The sequence below is a fragment of the Eschrichtius robustus genome, chromosome 8, assembly GCF_028021215.1.
Source record: "Eschrichtius robustus isolate mEscRob2 chromosome 8, mEscRob2.pri, whole genome shotgun sequence".
In the NCBI taxonomy this organism is placed as follows: Eukaryota; Metazoa; Chordata; class Mammalia; order Artiodactyla; family Eschrichtiidae; genus Eschrichtius; species Eschrichtius robustus.
In genome coordinates, this window is record NC_090831.1 from 125,094,849 (window position 1) to 125,115,533 (window position 20,685).

The window sequence follows — 20,685 nt, forward strand, 5'->3', positions numbered from 1 at the left end:
GCCAGCATCCAAAATAAAGCAAACTTCCCTTACCACCAACCTTGTCTCTTCATTGGCTTTTGAGCGGCGAGCAGCCGGACCCCACTGTCGGTAACACAGTCTATAGCACACCCCAAGGAGGGCACTGGGGTGCTGTTCTCCACGGGGGGACATTGGATACGATTTGATTATAAGCCTGTGTCCTGCCCCTGAAATTGTCCCCCAACACACAGGACTTGGGGTAAATCATATTGTCGGCATCTTAAATTATTTTATAATTGGTATGCTAAAACTCTTGCCGTGGTAATTTGCAGTTGAAAGCCATTTTCATACAAAAAGGGTCACTTTCTTGACTGATGAATCCGCTGAAACTTTGATGCACATGGTGGAGGGAAGGGCTCCTGAGGAAAGAGCAGCAGGGGTCTTAACGGGTAAATAAAGCTTTGCAGCAAGTGAAGCCCAGGCATGAGCTGTGTCTCTGAGCAAAACGAGGTTTCCTCTCAGTTTGGATACTTTAACCTGCAGACAACGTGAACGCCACAGTAAGAAACTTCGAGTTATGGTCAGACCGTTCCTCAACTTACACGAATACTTCATTTCCAGCCTTCACCGCTTTCCTTCAACAACCTGTGCACACAATACAGCTGTCTTTCTTTTTCTTTCTGCGGGCATCAATAACCAGTTTTAGTGATTAGTTCCTGTCCCTGTTTCCTACAATATTAAATTAGATACCTCTTGAAGGTACAATTCAATATAGCCTCATGTTAACTCTACTGTTATGTGAGCAACAGTTTTACGGTTTGTAATAACATCCCATTTAAATTCTGCCTGGCAGAATTTGGTTAAATACGAGGTGTGACAATTCTGAACCAGCTCTCAAAGGCTTTAAGTTAATAATGACATTTTGTGCAAAATATTGATACAAAGAAAGCATCCTCCGCATTAGTATTAGAGCCAGAAATACTAAAGCAGGTTGAACATTAAACCATACCTAAGGCTGCTTTTTTTTTTTTTTTTTTTTTTTGCTATTAAAACAAACATTAAAGGTCTGGTTTTAGCCAAAGAGCATCGTCCCTCATGTCAAATTAATGTGGCTTTATATTGTTTTGAGGTTTAGTTTGTAAAGTTGTTTCTCTAGTGGAGAAAGTACAAGAGTTCAAACTTCCGTAAACTTAGAGCCCTTTATGTCTGTTTATTCAAAGTGCTGTTATAATGAAGATAATTTGATTCTGTGCTAGAGGTTCTTGGGTGCTTTTGCCCCTTGAATGGAGGCTGTGCACTTCTGAGCTACAGCACCACGAGGGGGTCGGTGCAGGGAAATGCAGACGGTGATGCCACACCCACATGAGCCTGCACCTCTGAACAGCTCTCTGCAAGGGCTGAAGGGAGAATGTTTGTGCCCCCCGGGCCCATCAGATGCAGGGAGGCGTTTGGACACTGAGATGCCTGGGATTCTTCTGGACGAGGCTTGGACCCAAAGATTTGGTTGCTGTGCTTGTTGTAATCACCCTCACATCCTGCAGCGTCCTTCCTCAGACTGGCCTGGGAGCTGGGGAAGCGTGTGTCACACGAGAGTACTCAAATGAGCAAATCCCACTGAAATTCAAGGCCCGAAGCACTTCTTTTGCCTAAAGAACAAACATGGGGATAGACAGGAAGAACTGGACCACCTCTCCTATTTCCAGTTTTCATGGCTACCAGGAGCATCGTGCAAATGTGATGCTCATAACAAAATGATCTTTTCTCGGGTTCCCGATCAAAGAATCTACCTCCCTCGGTTCTCATTCATTCACTCGTTCATTCGGCAAAATGCACTGAGGAGCCAGGCTCTCAGCTCCATGGTCCCTGAAGTGAAAGAGCACCAGAGCTTTCCTGGGGAAGCCGTGGTCCATCGCGGGGGGGGACCGACAGGAAAACGCAAACAGAAGCCCGGGAAGGTAGCTGCTGGTGCAGCAACTACAAAAAAACACGCCGGCAGCAACAGAGGCCGGAAAGCAAACTCTGGAAGATGGGGAGGCATTACCAAGAAGTATCATTTGACCTATATCTCCAAGGAGGCGTCAAGACTGGGGGGTGGTCACGGCAGTGGCTCTTCCTGGTTCCTGGTTGCGTACGTCTCGGGTGGAGACCCTGGACCCCCCAGTAAGAAGCCCATACTTCAAAGGCAGCCGGACAGGTCCCCCTCTCTTTCTGGGCATGTTTTAGAAAACCTCAGTCTGTCTCCTCTGTCCTACCACACTCACAGTGCTTCCAACCCCAGATGCGTAGGGGTTTTTCCACTGAGCAATTCTCTGTCGCACCAGCTGGGTGTCCTACAGTTCAGCTCGTTCTGGTACTAGCCACCCGGAGAGAGCGTCAGATCCCACAGCTTCAGGGCCCGGTCCCACAGAATCGTCCCTACCTCAGATGACAATCTAGGTTCTCACCTGTGTTTCTGGCCCATCAGCGATTCCTATGACCCCTCCACCTCGGGTGCAATTAACTTGCTAGAGCAGCTCACGGAACTCAGAGAAACATTCTGCTTACTAGGTTACCAGTTTATGGTGAAAGGATACAGCTCAGGAACAGCCAAATGGAAGAGACGCAAAGGGCAAGGTTTATGGGAAGAGATGCAGAGCTGCTGAACCCTCCGTGAACCTCCACGTGTTCACCAACCTGGAAGCTCTTCAGACCCCACACTTTGGAGGTTTTTATGGAGGCTTCATCCCAGAGGCTTGATGGATCATTAACTCCATTTCCAGCCTGTCTGCCCTCTCAGGAGGGTGCTCTCAGGGGAGCAGGGGCTGAATATTCCCAACTTCCAATCACTGCTATCACCCAGGGAATTCCAAGGGTTTTAGGAGCTTTGTGCCAGGAACCCAGGGCAGAGACCAATATATACGCGTTATTTTCTCTTACCTCACAGGGCAACAGCCTGACACGTGGGATAAAAGCCAGCCCCCGGGTCATAGTTATTACATGATTGTGTAATAAAAACCCTTTACCAGTGGATTGGGCAGGTGGCAGCCTTTTTCTGAGAATTCTGGAGGATTGTGATTTTTCCCTGTGGTAAACTTCCCTTTGAGGAGGCGCTTTGTTCTGCGTCCTAGAAGCTAGGACCTTGCTCAGGGACGATATCCAAGTCACGGAAGCATGGGTTGCAGAATCCAGCTTCTGTCTCTGAAAATGAAGATGTGCTAGGTTTTCGCTCTTCCTGCAGATAGATGTTCTTTGTTTCTTTTTCTTGTCTCCTCCCTTTTACCCATTCTTCCTCAGGTGTGACCAGTGCTTCTGTGCCCCTGGGAACCTTGCCAGGGCAGGTGTGGGTGGCGGGAAGAAAGTTACAATACGCGGCTTCGGCACAAAGGCCTTTCTTTTCTTCCCTCTCTACCCTTCGGGCTGCTTGGCGGTTTCTGTGACCCCGCTCACCTGTGACACTTCAACTCACGAGGTGGTTTCTCGCATCTCTCCCTTGGTTTCTGTTGGTCTCTCCTCTTGATGTTCAGCTGAACGATGACCCCTGGGGGCTGTGTTTGGGGGAAGTAGGACCCGTGTGCTTCACCCTGAGCCAGGCTCAGGTTCCTGAGTTTGGGGGGAGGGTGGGGTGAGAGCTCCAGACTGTCTCCTCCTCCCTCCGGAAGGACCCCCTGAGGAGGCCATACACCCCAAATCACACTGCTTTGCGGATCCCACCATGCGGGCCACGATGACCCACTGATCTAGTTTAGAACCATCCAGAGCCTTTCCACCCTAAACAGAGGGAATTTCACCCTCTCCCATGTCCCTTCTATTGCATTAATTTTCTTTCCTTATTTTTTGTTAAGTTGTGGTAAAATATACATAACATGAAATTTACCATTTTAACCATTTGTAAGTGTGCAGTTCAGTAGCTTTCAGTATATTCACAAGGGTGTGCACCCGTCACCACCATCATCTCCAGAACTTTTTCATCTCCCTAAACTGAAACTGTCCCCATTAAACACTAACTCCCCATTCCCGCTCCACTTCCCCCCCAGGCCTTGACACCCTCCATTCTATTTCCTGTCTCTATGAATTTGATGACTGTAGTATCTCATAGAAGTGGAATTACACAGTATTTGTCTTTCTGTGACTTGCTTATTTCATGCCCTCAGGTTCATCCATGTTGTAGCAGGTACCAGGAATACCTTCCTTTCGGAGGCTGAAAAATATTCCATTTATGCATAGACCGCGTTTTGCTTATTCATCATCTATCGACGGACACTTGGCTATAGATTAATGTAACAAACATTTTTTGAGTGCCAATGATGTAGCAGGCACAACGTTTGCTGCTGGAGATAAGATTGCTGTTGAGGTAACTAGGGGGTCCCTGCCCTCCCAGAGGTGAAGAGGCACTAAATAGTAATGGCTAGAAGTAATGGTTTACCAAGATCCCAATGAAGAGACTATTCTTAATGTATGTATCCTTCGCAATGTTTACTAAAACCCTTGGGCTCCTGATTACAAATGAATAAAGTAAGTAGCAGAAATATTAATGGAAAAGCCTGCAAGTCATCATACCTAGTTTAAATCTTTAAGGGGGTCCTCATAATGGTAAATTTAAATTACAGCTATAGGACAGCCATGCTTATCACTAGCTGTATTGTTTCTAGCTGCCGTGGTAGAAACAGGTAGATGAGCAGTTCTCCCGTGTTCCCTGGGTAAGCGGCAGGAATTTCTGGTTTTCTGTGCTGTTCCAGGGGAGCAGACCCCGAGCACCTGGCCACAGGCTCCAGAGGACACCGTGGGTCCCCATGTTTGCCTGTTAATCCAGTTTCCTCTTGCTGTCGCGTGTTCTTCGCTCTGCAAACATCTCATTAAATTGTGTTTTTTAAAAACGCCGTTTGCTTTAGGGCCACATCCTGCAATGTGTCTTCTTTACCATGAGTGGTTGCTCTGCAGATTTCTGAATGTGTCTGTCCTGCCTTAGACAGAGGCCAGACAGAGCCTCGACAGTCCTCGGTTTCCGCGGGGTTCCGGCCATGCTCTCCAAGATGCCAGTTGTCTTTATATACATTTATACATCTGGTCCCTGAATCGTTCTAGGTCTCCCTCTTGTGGGCCATCAATGAAATAAAACACAGCAATTGTTTTTAATAGATATGACGAAGAATCTTACAAATTATAAGGAATCGATTTCTGTGAATCCTATGAGTTGAATAGGACCTTTCACTGGTTTTATTACAAAATATTACAAACTTATAAAAAGTGCATAGAGAATAATATAAAAATACCCATGCACCCACACACTAGCTTTATCAAATCTTACCATTTTGCCCCATATTTACTTTAGATCTTTTAAGAAATAAGGTAGATACAGTTGAGGACCCCTCTGTACATCCCTCTCTACATACACACAGAATAAGGTAACCATTATTCTGAATTTGTATTTATTACTCCTATACATATTTTTATTCTTCTCTGCATTATATGTGTATCAATACAATACAAACAACCAACAAGGACCTAGTGTATAGCACAGGGGACTATACTCAATATTTTGTAATAACCTATAAGGGAAAAGAATCTGAAAAAGAATAGATATATATGTATGTATAACTGAATCACTTTGCCATATACCTGAAACTAACACAACATTGTAAATCCACAATTAGCTCAATAAAAAAAATGAAATTAACTTAAAAAAAATACAATACAAACTATTATTTTACTTTTTTTTAGCTTTATGAGGACGTTATGATGCTGGTTGTTTTCTTTTGCAATCCGCTTTTCTCCTTCAATATTATGCTGTTGAAGTTTATCCTTGTGGCTCCAAGTCATTCATTCTCTTCTGTATTCTATTGCTTGTATGAATACCACCATATATTTACCAATTCTCTTATTCTGAAGTATTCAGATTGTTTGGAGTTTTCCTCACAGCAAACAGTACTGTACCAAAGGTTCTTATACTTGCCTCCTATATATGTGTGAACCTCTCTTGGGTGCACTGCTGGATCATTGTGTTTGGTTTACTTCAACTTTTCTGCATGTTGCCAAATTGTTCACAGAAGGTTTGTACTACTTTTTTTTTTTACCTTTAAAAAATTTTTTTATTGAAATATAGTTGATTTACAATGTTGTGTTAGTTTCAGGTGTACAGCAAAGTGATTTCGTTATTTATATATATATATATATATATATATATATATATATATATATATATATATATATTCCTTTCAGATTATTTTCCATTTTAGGTTATTACAAGATATTGAACATAGTTCCCTGTGCTATACAGTAGGTCCTTGTTGGTTATCTATTTTATATATAGCAATGTGTGTATTTTAATCCCAAACTTCTAATTTATCCCTCCCCTTCCTTTTCCCCTTTGGTAACCGTTAAGTTTGTTTTCTATGTCTATGAGTCTGTTTCTGTTTTGTAAATAAGTTCATTTGTATCATTTTTTTAGATTCCACCTGTAAACAATATCATATGATGTTTGTCTTTCTCTGTCTGACTTACTTCACTTAGTATGATAATCTGTAGGTCCAACCATGTTGCTGCAAATGGCATTTTTTCATTCTTTTTTATTGCTGAGTAATATTCCGGTATATATATATATATATATATATATATATATATATATATATATATATATATGCGTGTGTGTGTATATATATATATATATATATATATATATATATACCACATCTTCTTTATCCACTCATCTGTCGACGGACACATTTAGGTTGCTTCCATGTCTTGGCTATTGTAAATAGTGCTGTAGTGAACATTGGGGTGCATGTATCTTTTCGAATTAGAGTTTTTGTGTTTTCCGGATATATGCCCAGGAATGGGATTGCTGGATCATATGGTAGCTCTGTTTTTAGTTTTTTAAGGAACCTCTATACTATTCTCCATAATGGTTGTACCAGTTTACATTCCCACCAACAATGTAGGAGGGTTCCTTTTTCCTGTGCTATAGATTTCAATAATGATGTTCAAGATGCCAAGTAGCCCTCTTCCGCGTTTTGATTCCCAACTGGGATTTTTTTTAAATTGAAGTATAGTTGATTCATAATGTTTCAGGTGTACGGCAAATAGATTCAGTTATACATATATATATCCATATATATATACACATATACGTATGTGAAAGTCATCATACATACAAAAGAGTCTATTTACATTAAGGGGTAAATAGGGAAAAACAATAAAATGAACAGATAGTAAGAAGGGAGTGAGAAAAACAAAAATGAAAGGCATCTAGATCCCTAAGACTTCACTGTTAGAAGATAGTATTGGAAAACTTTATTTTTAAAATCACGTATTAGTTTTCCTTTCAATTACTAGGAACCAGTGATCATTTTAGGTCATTGCAGAAAGCCATCTCTGTCTCACCCTCCTCCTGGAGCAGCTGACCTGAATGTCAGTGCGAGAAGGTGGTGCCTGTATCTGACTGGAACCAACAGAAAAACAGAAATAAGAGTCGGGTGGAAGAACAGAGGAAAAAGGAAATGTATTCTACAGCTCTTCTCTGTTCAGCCCCCAAAGGAGCGATGAATTGCTTCTGTGCTCCTATGGAGCTGTATGCACCGTATAGGTTTGACCCAGTCCTTTGGGGCACAGGGCTCTGTGCATTTTCTAATAAAACTTCCCCCTTTTATTTTTAAGTGAAGAGGGAGTAAAGTAATCCGAAAATCACCAGAGCCTGACATATCTCATATTGGACATCTACTTGAATTAAAGGAAAAAAGTGCTACGGTGTTTTCTTGCTTTTGTTTTTACTAAGACAAAAATATAGGGGCTATGGATTAGAGTTGTTAATGTTTACTTAAAAAGAAAATGACATCCAAAATAGAGCAGTCAAAGCAAACCAGAAGTGAAAGTTAACAAGTGTTACAGGAAGTCGGCAGGAAGCAGAAAGTGTGGTGTGGAAATGAAACCACTTTTTAAAAAGCACATGAGGAACACAGTGGATGAGGGTGATGTTTTTCTTAGCAGGAGTCAAAGGATATCAATCACCTTAAGGTACTTTTTTTCCTCAATTTTATTTGTGGTAAAATGCACATAAAAATTTTCCTCTTAGCCGCTTTTAAGTATACAGTTCAGGGGTATAAAATACAATTATCGTGTGGTACCACCATCAGCACGTCTATCTCTATAACTCTTGTCATCTTGTAAAACTCAACAATTAATTTCCCATTCCCCTCCTCCTCCCCCAGCCCCTGGCAAGCATTCTACTTTCTCTCTCTATGATTTTGACTACTCTAAATATTATAAGTGAAAGCATACAGTATTTGTCTTTGTGACTGGCTTATTTCACTTAGCCTAATGTCCTCAAGACTCAGCCATGTTGTATCATCTGTCAGAATGTCCTTCCTTTTTAAGGCTGAATAATATTCCATTGGATGGACATGTCACATTTTGCTTATCCCCTTATCCATCGATGGGCACTTGGGTTACTTCCATGTTTTAGCTATCGTGAATAATGCTGCTTAAAAGTTTATCATTTGGCACGTGAACCAAGCTACCAACATCAAAAGGCTCCAAATAGACTGTTTCTAATTAAATAATTAATATTTTGAATAATTGACCTAGAGCCCTAGAGTTTATGTAATTCTCATTTTTAGAGCATCTTTGTCAGGCAGATGTTTTGGGCATCCCAGAACCAAAGTTTTATGTTTTTTGAGTAATTGAAGACAAAACTGATCATTCACCAAGAGGCCAATGATTAACGTCTACCAGAAGCAATTTTGGTATTACTTATCCAGGGAAACTAGCTTCATTTGGCCAAATCCACTCACAGGATTTGAACCAGTGTCCTGAACAATGAATGTCTTTTTCCCTGTTGAAGACCTGAGCCACTCTAGGATAAGAACTATGGATTCTTATTCTGTGTCCCTGGTGTAGCCTTGCCCAGGTCTCAGTACACAGAGCCTTTAGCTGCTTCAACCAAGAGGTACCTGAAGGTGAAAAACAACATCTTCTCCACCAAACATTCGTGTGTTGCCATGCTTACCAATTCCTTTGTCTTGTACTAAGTTTTATAACCTGAGTCAAACAAAACACTGGTTTAGAATAAAAGCAATGAGCTCATGGTCTATCAAATAGGGTGGACTTCCTCGGATATCAGCCAAGGGAAGGCCTCTGCCTGACATTTACTACCAGACTCAGCCTCCTCCCCAACCTCACACCCCAACCCTGGGCCCACAGTAACCGCCCCCCCCACCCCCGGCCAATTTTCATTACTTTCTAATGGGAGTTTCTCAAATTACAGCCCTGCTTGTGAGTTTCCTAATGCTGCTGGTACCCAAAACGGTGGTGGCAGTGAGTTGTTTGAATGACTGGGAACAAGAGTGTATGGGGACTGGATTCTTATGAAGGATTTTTAAGACAAGGAAGAGCATAGGCTGGTAAATTTGACCAATAGCATGTGGAGGAACTTACAGGTAAGAGTCATGTGTTGGGAAGGTCGGTCTGTAGGCCTTTCTCATTGGAGCAAAGAATCAGACAGGATGGAGATTTTGGATAAATGACCCCAGCTGGACTAGTTGGAGGGAGCCAGGCAGGACTGAGACTAAGGTCACTTCGTGAACTTTCAATTCTGTTTTTTCCTCTTCCCTCCTTTTGTTTCCTTCCCCTCCCCACCCAAAGATATTCACATTACATCATTGCTTACCAATTCCTTTGTCTTATCCTAAGCATTAACATTATTTGAGAATTTATTTAGTGACTGTGTCTCCTAGCACCATCACATGTCACGGAACACAGAGATGGACGAGATGGGGGCGCTGCCCTCTGAGAGCTTACAACCCCCAAAAACCCTTGGGATGGTTTGTGATAATAATTGGCAAATTTTATACCCAAGAGTTTTTGCCTGTTTTCTTTCAACTTGCATTCCCTATTTCTGCTTCTCTGTCCTTTGTTTTAAGCATTGCTTTTTCCCCTCAGGAGACAGAAGCAGAAGGAAGACGGTTTTCCTGGCTCTCGATTTGAAGTTCTACCCATCTTAACAGGGTGATGCCTTTCCCATCATGTGTTTTCTTTTTCCTTCTCAACCTGAGAATAAAGCTCAGGGCTGCTTTGTTTCTCCCTATAACTGTTTAATTAGAATCGAGTAGGGTGAAACGTGCCTACGAATTTGAGAGAAAACCTCTATGGTTTCAGCCACCTAATTTCCTTTTACCCACAGGGTAAGTTCCAGGCTTTCTGCTCACTCCCGCAGAAGTGGCCTCCCCTCTTGAACAAGCACCTCACTCTCTCCTCGAGATTCCCTGCCATCCGTAAGTTCTATCTTCCTCATCCTCCCTTCAGCTCCTGCCGGCTACCTGCCTGGTGTCACGACTTTGTTCAGTGCCTTGTGTTTTGTTTTGTCACATTACCCTTTCCTCTTATGAATTGGTCTGGCAGCTGTGCCCCCGGACACAGCGGTTCTTTCCCTGACACCCGGCTGTGGCTACTCCAGTCTGTGCCACACAATTCAGCAATTTTTGTCTTGTATCTTCCCCTATTTTCTCTCATGATTCGTCTGTCTCCCCGGCAACACTTAAGCAACTCGTGGGCAGCACCCATGTCTTCTATGTCCTTTATACCCACAGAAAAGACCGAACACCGGCATGCTCTCAGTTTATACTTGTTTATTTTAACATGTGTCTTATGTTTTGGGTAGGCTGAACCCCTGTTCGAGAAGATCCAAAATAGAATAGAACAACACATAAGAGTCTATTTCTTGCTCACTTAACTACCCAGGGTGAATATTTCAAGTTGTTCCACGTGGTCCTACAGGAACCAGGCTGATGGAGGCTCCACCATCTTGAACGTGTGGCTTCCATCATCCCAGGCAGAGCATGGGGGGACGCTCCTGGGAGGTTTCTGGGCCAGGCCTGGAGTGGTGCACCTGCATTCCATTGAAGAGATCATAGTCATGGCCACAGCCAACTGCAACAGGCTGTGAACCATAGGCCCAGCTGGTAGGAAAGAAGAGGAGACATCTTTTGTCTTAGGAGGGACAGCAAGCATTCCCTTCCACACTCCCCGCACTTCCCATTCCATCACTTTATTCCTTGCTTTCTGCAAAAGTATTCTTCTTGAACTCCGTTCCATTGAGCAGAAGCTTCTGAGAAGATATATTTCTGCAATCGAGATGTGTATACGTTTTCTAGGGCTACCATAACAAAGTGGTACAGACCAGGTGGCTCGAACCACAGAAATTATTGTCTCATGGTTCTAGAGGCTGCAAGTCTAAGATCAAGGTGTTGTCAGGACTGGTTTTCCCTGAGATCTCTCTCCTTGGCTTGTGGACGGCTGTCTCGTCTCTGGGTCTTAACTTAGTCATGCCTTGGTATGTGTCTGTGTCCTAATCTCGTCTTCTTTTTTTTAGTGTTGATTTTATTTATTTATTTATTTATTTATTTATTTATTTATTTATTTATTTTGGCAGCGCTGGGTCTTAGTTACGGCACACGGGAGCCTCACTGTGGCATGCGGAATCTTCAGTTGCGTGTGCAGGCTACTTAGTTGCGGCATGAGAACTCTTAGTTGTGGCATGCATGCACGATCTAGTTCCCCGACCAGGGATCGAACCCAGGCCCCCTCCACTGGGAGTGCAGAGTCTTACCCACTGGACCACCAGGGAAGTCCCTAATCTCTTCTTCTTACAAGGAAATCAGCCCTATTGGATTAGGGCCCACCCGCCAGACCTCATATTACCTTTCTCACCTCTTTCAAGGCCCTATCTCCAAACACAGTCACATTCTGAAGGACTAGGGGTTAGGACTCCAATATATGAACTGGGTCGGGGGGGGACAAAATTCAGCCCGTAATAAGATGATATCTAGAAGAAGGAAGTACAACTAGTGTCAGCAGGAAAAACGCTATTGGCTTCTCCTCTCCCTCTGCTCCCTACAGCACTTTTCCCTACTGCTTACCTTGCTGGCATTCTCCTCAGAGTTTCCTCTATGGTGACTGTCCATAAGACCCGCTTCAATCAGCTTTGAAGGGAGGGCTGAGAAAAGCATACAGTCTAGTTTACCCTGGCTATTCCTCAGAAGGGGTGCAACGGCTCCCAGCCCAGGAAGGAAAGGGGCCACCCCGCACCTTGGATTCTTCTTTTTAAAATTTTTTAAAATTGAAGTAGAGTTGATTTACAGGGTTGTGTTAATTTCTGCTGTACAGCGGTTTTTTAATTTATTTTTTCTATTGAAGTAGAGTTGATTTACAGTGTTTTACACCTTGGATTCTTTTTTTTTAATATAAATTTATTTATTTATATTGATTTTTGGCCGCGTTGGGTCTCTGTTGCCACACGCGGGCTTTCTCTAGTTGCGGCGAGCGGGGGCTACTCTTCGTTGCGGTGTGCGGGCTTCTCATTGCGGTGGCTTCTCTTGTTGCAGAGCACGAGCTCTAGGCACACGGCCTTCAGTAGTTGTGGCACTTGGACTCAGTAGTTGTGGCTCACGAACTCTAGAGCGCAGGCTCAGTAGTTGTGGCACACAGGCTTAGTTGCTCCGCGACATGTGCGATCTTCCCGGACCAGGGCTCGAACCCATGTCCCCTGCATTGGCAGGTGGATTCTTAACCACCACGCCACCAGGGAGGTCCTACACCTTGGCTTCTTTAGCATCCTTTCCCTGCAGGTGTAGAAGTGGATGCTCTCCACTTCAAATCACACTGCTGTTTTCCAGATTCAGGGCAGGATTCCCAGCTGTGTGCTGGAGTCCAAGAATGCAAAGATGAATAAGAAATAACCTCTCCACTCCTGGAGCTCACAGGCTGGTGGGAAAGCACCATCGGCATCTACTATTGGTTTTGCAATAAATGGACAGCAAGCATCCCCATGATAATAGCTCAACCAAACTTTATGTCAGACCTTTACCGAGTTTCCCTGGAAAGACTGTCGTTCAGTGTTGTTACACGACCCTTCCCTGATTGTTCGCCGGTTCCCCTCTTGTGGATTTTCTTCTAATTACAATGTGCCTAAAAACTCCTCCAGATACTTCACCTACACAGCCACGCTAGGCGATCAACACTACTCTCCCCGCTTAGAGATCAGACAGCTGAGGCTCGGAGAGGTTATATTGGCATTTTTCAAACTGAACGGAATCATGTAATTGTTCACTGGCTCCGCAGATGGCTTCTTAGATGAGGAATTTTTTTCCCTCAAATGAAACCTTAAGTGGAAACTAATCAGATAAAGGCAGAGATGTTCTGGTTGAAGGAGGAATACTTTCCACCCTATGACTCACACCCACTCCGAGGATCCAGAAGCACCCAGGAGAAGCCCCGAGGGACCCAAAGGAGGTCAGAATGTAACCGCTAGCTGGGTGGTATGGGCTAAGCAAAGACTATTATAGCTTAGAAGTTTCATTTTAATTGGATTTGTTAAGTTTGAGATGCTTAGACAGTTGGATAAATTTTAGAACTCGGTGGAGAGGTAGGACATGGGGGTATAAATTTGGGTGTCAGTGCACACAAATGGTATTTTAATCTCTAAGGATCACTGAGGTCATCTGGGAGAAAGTGCAAATAAATGGTAATAGAGGATCCAGGACTGAACCCCACAGCACTCTGATTTTAGAGGCTGAGAAAAAGAAGCTCCAGCAAAGAAGAGCCAAAGGAGAGTATGCTCAGGCAAGCCAAGTTTAGAGACTGTTTCAAAAAGGAGGAAGTGACCAACTCTGCGGTATCTGCTGAGAGGCCAATAGATGAGGACATAATAGTGACTACTGGATTTGGCCGGTGTTCGTTGGTGACTTGGATGAGAGTGGTCTAACAAAGTGGTAGGGATAGGAGACTGAGCAGGTCGATTTGGAGAGTGTATAGTTAAGAGTATTATTAGATTAGGCAGGGATAACAAAGCACCCTTGAAGTCTCAGGGGCTTAACACAAATGTTCATTTGTTGCTTAAATTAGGCCTCCTGTGTATCCGGCATCTTGTAACTATGCCTTGTGGTATCTACACCCTCCATCTTGTAGCTATGCCATCTAGCAGACTTCAAAGGTCACTCTTAAGGAAAAGAGCTGGTGGGGGGGACCTCTTACTTAGTCTTAAATCTCCTGGACCACAGCCCTCTGACCAGAACTAGGAACATGGCCCCTCTTAACTGCTAAGGGCTGTAAGTCTAACTGCTTGCCCAGGAATGAGAGGAGAGCCAGCCCTGGAGACCTCATGTAACTTTTACTGCAGGGAGTAATGGATGTGAGGGATGGAGGGAGTGACCATGGAGACCTCTTCCAAGATTTTCCAAGAGAACAGTGGCTGGAAGGGGACAAAGGGTCAAGGAAGGGTATTTGTAAATTAAAAAAAAATTTTTGTACACTTTTAAAGGTTATTCTTCATTTACAGTTATTACAAAATATTGGCTCTAATACCCATGTTGTACAATACATCCTTGAACCTATCTTATTACACCCAATAGTTTGTACCTCCCACTCCCCAACCCCTATATTGCCCCTCCCGCCTCCCACTGGTAACCACTAGTTTGTTCTCTATATCTGTGAGTCTGCTTCTTTTTGGTTATGTTCACTAGTTTGCTGTATTTTTTAGATTCCACATAAAAGTGATTTCATATAGTATTTGTCTTTCTCTGTCTGACTTGTTTCACTTAGCATAATGCCCTCCAAGTCCATCCATGTTGCTACAAATGGCAATATTGCATTCTTTTTTAAATTTTTTTAAAGAGATTGGAGTTTATTTGTTTATTTATTTATTTATTTATTTTTGGCTGTGTTGGGTCTTCGTTTCTGTGTGAGGGCTTTCTCTAGTTGCAGCGAGTGGGGGCCACTCTTCATCGCGGTGCGTGGGCCTCTCACTATCGCGGCCTCTGTTGTTGCAGAGCACAGGCTCCAGACACGCAGGCTCAGTAGTTGTGGCTCACGGGCTTAGTTGCTCCGCGGCATGTGGGATCTTCCTGGACCAGGGCTCGAACCTGTGTCCCCTGCGTTGGCAGGCGGACCCGTAACCACCACGCCACCAGGGAAGGCCCGAACTGTTATATTTTAAAAGGGTGAATTTTGTGGTATATGAATTATATCTTAATAAAAAAAAAAAATAAAATTCTAACTATTGTATGTGCACCTTTCTCAGAAGGAAAGATTTGACTTTATTACAACAAACCAACCATGCAATGCTTGCAAAACTCCTGTGATAAATTTGTCCAAAAATGGGGCCAACTCACTTTTTTCCCTTCAAGCTGTGAGGCTATAACGTGCATACAGTGAAGTGCACAATGTTCAGTGAACAGCCCAGTGACTGTATTTGTAGGCTCTGTGAGGCTTTCACTCAGATCAAGAAGATACAGCATGTCCGGCCCTATAAAAGGCTCACTCTGGGCCTCTCTCAGAAACAAGCATTCCCACCCCCTCCCAAAGGTAATCACCACTCTGACCACTATCACTCTGGATTAGTTTTGCCTCTTCTTGAGCTTCATAGAATTAGGATTATAGGCTGTGTCTGGCTTCTATCAGTGTTAAGTCTGGGGCATTCATCCTGTTGTGTGGCTCTGTGGCTCAGTCATTTCAGTGCTGCTTTGCATTCTGTTATATGTAGAAGCACAGTTTATCCATTCTCCTGTTGATGGCATTAGGGTTGTTTCCAGTTGGGGGCTACTATGAATAAAAGCTTACCTTTTACTATTATTATAAAAGGACAAAAAAGCACCTTCCCTTAGAGCCTGTCTGAAGGAGATTCGAAGTAATGCTTGGAGGTTTATAATTGGCTGTCGTATCTGCCCCAGGAGAGGTATCAAAACCGCAGCCCACCCTCTTCCTCTCACATACCAGCAGATGGCTGGTCCCAGGCAAAACACTGAGTCAGCCTCCTTAATGGGGGGAGGGCCGGATCTGCTCAGACATGTTAAGAAAGAAGAAATTTTGCAAGCATTTGGCTGAATTCATGTACTAATATCTAAAGTTGAGTAATACAGAGTAAGTAAAAAGGCAGCCAGTAACTCTTTGGCTCATCTTTGTCTCTTGAGGTATTCTGAAAACTTCTTTGTTTTCTTAAGTTTATTTCAGAAGAGCCAAAAACGAGGCTTGCCCTAGAGAAGGCTAGGATTTTGACTTGCCCAATGCGAGGTTTTTCCTATTTCCTCAGCTGAGGAGAGAGAATTCTAAGACTTTCTGGAAAGACCCTTTGAACTTTGGAATTCCTGGATCCTGCCCGCTGATTGGAGCTCACGGGCTGGGGCCTCTGGGGCTGGTGAGGAATTGTGTGATGTCACAGGGCTTTGTGAGGCAGCCTGGGGCCGCCTGTGTTTTAAGCCCTGCCAGGTGGGGCAGGGTACCCAGCACAGTCAAGTTATTTGCTCAGAATCCAGGCACCCTAGAGTCACGCATTCAGGAAGAAATTCCATCTTCCAGATCATTCAGCGTAGACTCCTGCCTGATTCCGCCTATGACTCAGCTTGGAGAATACAACTACAAAGCAGCCAGTGGTTGTCTCAGTGGTAGGTGGGCGGGGGGGGGGGGCGGTCCTTCCACCTAGAATCAGTGGGAGCAGCGCATCAAATCACAGAATCTTGAATGGGATGCTGGCTCTGGGGATTAGGATTAAGAAGATCAGATTTTTCAGGCTGGGTTATGCCACCTTAGAGGCTTACTGGGCATCGTAATAACTTTAGTTCTTGAAAATCAGGGCCAATTCTCACTGTATACCACAAAGGTACACCCTTTGTGTGTGCTTCTTAGGATTTATACAAAGAGAATGTATTACTTATTCAAAAAGCGAAATAGAAAAAGAAAACTCTTGGTAGTATCAGAAAGTCATAGATCTTGTATGGAGATCGGTATTAAGATTGTTCTTGGAAAGCAAGGGATTACAAATACTGATTATTTGCAGAAAAATTAGTTGTGACATGATCTAAAGCATGGTCGTGTTTTCCTGGCTCTAAAAACGAACATTTTAAAACTCAGTGACTGTAAATCCAGATTTATTTTAGGGCTCTGGTTTCTCGGTGTGTGCATGTGCACATGTGTTAGTGAGTATTGGCAGCGTTCTTTTTTGCTTTACTGGATTCTTTTCATTAACTCTCAGGTGTTTTTTGAATGCATTTAAAATTTTGTTTGCTATGCATACAAATCATCACTGAAATATTTTTTACAACTTAATTCTGTATTTTTCTAGCATATGAGTTTTAGTTTAGGAAATAATTGAACATGGTTTCCTTCTGAGAATACAGAGTCGAAGAGCCAATCACAGAGCTGTGGGATCTATCTCTTGGTAGAAGTTTTCTGCGTTTTGTGGGAGTGTGGGGAGGGTGTTGGGGGCAGGAGGAGGAGAGATGAGGTGCATATTCCAGAGAACTAATGGGAGCTCTGCTTTAAGAAAATGCAATATAAGACAACTGATATTAGTAAAATAAGAAATTTGGGGGGAGGGATATTTTTATAAGTGTTCATATCTAAAGAAAATTTTCCCCAAATTTTCTTTTTTTTTTATTTTTAAGAAAATTTTTATTTTATAATGGAGTAGAGTTGATTTACAGTGTTGTGTTAGTTTCAGGTGTGCAACAAAGTGATTCAGTTAGACATATACATGTATCTATTCTTTCCCAAATTTTCTTAGTATGGTAGAATCTTTCTAGAGTATGGATTTATTTTATTTTTCAGTAATAATTCTATCATATGAATTCATGTGTATGTTTTGTATATTAAACTTGGTGGCCTCCCCTCACCTAGTTTCTCCTTTCACTAGTTTCTAATTGCTTTTGGGTTTTGGAGAAAATCAAAACAGAAGTCTCTCAAAATTTAGACACTAATAGGAAGATGCAGTGGTAATATAAGTTAAAACAGCTTCATTCTCTTTTCAGTTCTTTTACTCCATCCATTTCCCCTAGTTAGAACTTATCTTCTTCTCTTACACATTCGATACATTTTCTTTGCATAATCAAATATTTCATCTTTAGAGTGTTATTCATTCAGTCAATGAGCCTTTATCGTGCAACCAGGATCTTTGTCAGGACGTTAGATCCTATGTCCTAGGGGAATGCTCCCATACTGATAAACTCTCCCGAATCCAGCTTTATGTCCCCTCCCTTTACCGGGCATCCTCAGGACTCAGCCCCGGCACAGGCCCCTGACTCCAGTGGGTGGTGATGCCTGGACCCTGCAGTTCTCGGGGAACAGACTTTCCTCCCTGGGGGGGCCTCATACTTTCCCGGCCAAGCTATGTTGTGACTTGGTCCTTGTTACTGACCTGGTGGCCAGGAGCGGACTTGAGAGGTGACCCTCAAGGGAGGGCAGGTGTTGCCTTTTGAAACAGAGGCCTCTGTGTTATTTTCAAGGAGAGGAGGAGAGCTAGCCTTTCGTGGAGAGGAGGGGCCATTGCTGTGGGTCCAGAGTGTCTGGTGGGTCTGGGGTTTCCGGCGTGTCTCCACCCACACACTCCCATCCCGAGGCTCAGTCTCCCTCCTTTCCTGGGTTGAACACTAGCCAAGGTGAGAATCAACCTTCCCTTCCCTGCAGCTCAGCTGCCCTCATCAAGCCCTGCTTTCTCGCCCTTTGGTTGTAGGGATGAGTCTTTTTATACCCTGCTAAGGAGGCCCTCTGACTCAGATATTTTGCCTTAAATTGGGGACGAATAACCCTCAGCTTTCCATTACTTTTCTCAGTTGCGTCCACAGCCTCAACTACAGCCATTTTGATTCCGTGGTATTTGTGGTGACCACTCCCTGCCCTCATCTCTCAAATGTGCCAACCAGAACACTCCTTTCCACAAGGATTCCACCCCAGATCACTGCAGCAAAGTTTTAGTGAGGGCACTGCTTCATTAGGGGCTATCAGAATGCTGCCTTTCCACCAGCAGTGGGTCCTCAGGGAAGCCAGCTAGGGGTGACCCAGCCCATAAACCCCATTTTAGACCGTTTCCCAGGACCACTCCCACTACCAACTGTTGTAGTTTGAGTTCCCCAGAAAACAGACTCTGAGATTTGCGTGTGAGCACCTTATTGACGTGGGTTTGGCTTTCCAAAGTGAGGGAAATGGGTCAAGCAGAGGAAGAGGTTGGAGTGTGATGTCGTTGAGGGGCCTCTGCCAGTCCCATGGGCAGCTCTGGGCCGGAGGGGCCTTCAGAGTCATCCCAAATTGAGACAAGAGGTTTCCACCCATCGACCAGTCTTTAAGCGTGAGTTCCCTCAGGAAGGCGGAACCTTGGGCAAAGCAGCTTGCTTCAACCAAAGTTAATTCTGGGGCATGGACTTGGCTGTGAGCCTTTGGCAGTAGGGGCAACAGGTGCCCACCACTGCCTAAGGCATCGTATCCAGGTGTGTTCAGGTCTCTTTCTGGTGGTTTGAGGCCGTGGAGATGTTATGGGCACTGGGTTCTGTTGAGCAGTATGGGTTTCCTACATGAACAACAGCAGTAAGAGCCACAGTGGAGATGCAAGCTTGTTCCTAGGGAAGAGCCAAGGTCAAAACTGTAGAAGCCAAATTCTTCCCTCCAGTCCGAGAAAGGATAAAAATGGGAGATAGTACTAAATGTTCGAGTGCCAGGAAGTCACTTGGGAAGAATTGGAGCATGAGAAGGAAAACCCATGCCAGAGGGACCTGGACCCAGGAGAGACCTGGAGAGCATGAGGCTCATTTCATTGATTACTTTTCCCTGGAGTCAGGACATCAGGGGATTTAAAGGGACAGGGACGGGAGCATCTATGTTCACATGTTTGCCAGTATTGCTGCTGTTTGATTTATTTTCACATTTTATTTTCATTTTCAATCTTTTATAAAATCTTTGCTTTAAAAACGTTTATCAAAGTAATACATACGTACAAAAAATAAAATAAAAACAAAATCTTAAAAGAAAGTCAGCAGACCCTTCCCAATTCCCACACTGACCCCCACCCCAGTGCAACTCCCTACAAGCAAGAGACTCTTTAATCTGTTTCTTATGATGGTTACCTTCACATTTTAAATAATATTCTCAGACTTCTATTTCTTGGTTTATCTATATTATACACCAACTTCATTTTTCTTACATGGCTTCCATTTTTTTTAGCTTATTTTCCAATAAATCTATGTGATTTTTTTTTTTTTTGGTTAATACAGTTATCAGTGGTTACATTTTCATCACTCTATCAATATCGTTCCTTAGTTTTTACCATCATATAGATCATCTACCTGCACTTCCCCACCCCCAAATAATTCATCAAATCTGATATTCTTTGGACCCATCTCCTTTGTGGGGTAGGGGTGCAGCGCCCAGAGCTCAACACCAGCTTCTGTTCCAATCTCTGCTGGTTGCACCCTAAGCCCACTTCGCACCTGCCCTCTGAGACTGCTCTGCCTCTCTCCTGCATTGAATCCACTACCCTGGGTCCTTGTCCTCTTTGTTTATTCTTTGTCTTGTTGGCACTTACAATCCACACAGTTTCCCAAAAAGGAAGACAAGGAGTGTAATTTTTTGAAAACATCTTTATTCTGCTCTCAAGCTTTATTAAATTTTGACTAGATATAGAATTCTAGGTGGAGTATCATTTAACAGAATTTTGAAGCCATTTCTCTACAGTTTTTCAGAACCCAATGGTGCTGTTGAGAAATTTGATCTCATTCTGCTTCTCCTTCTCATATATGTCAACTGTTTCTCCTGCCTCTGGAAGCTTTTAGGATCTTTTTACATCGATCGCATTGGCCATCGTGGGCCCTTTTAGTTCTGGGGGAAATGTTTGTATTATTTATTTGATGCTTTTCTCCTCTTTTCTCTGATCACCTTTTGGAACCCTTTGCACTAGTTGGATGTTATATTGATACTTCCTAGAATGAAATATCACATCTC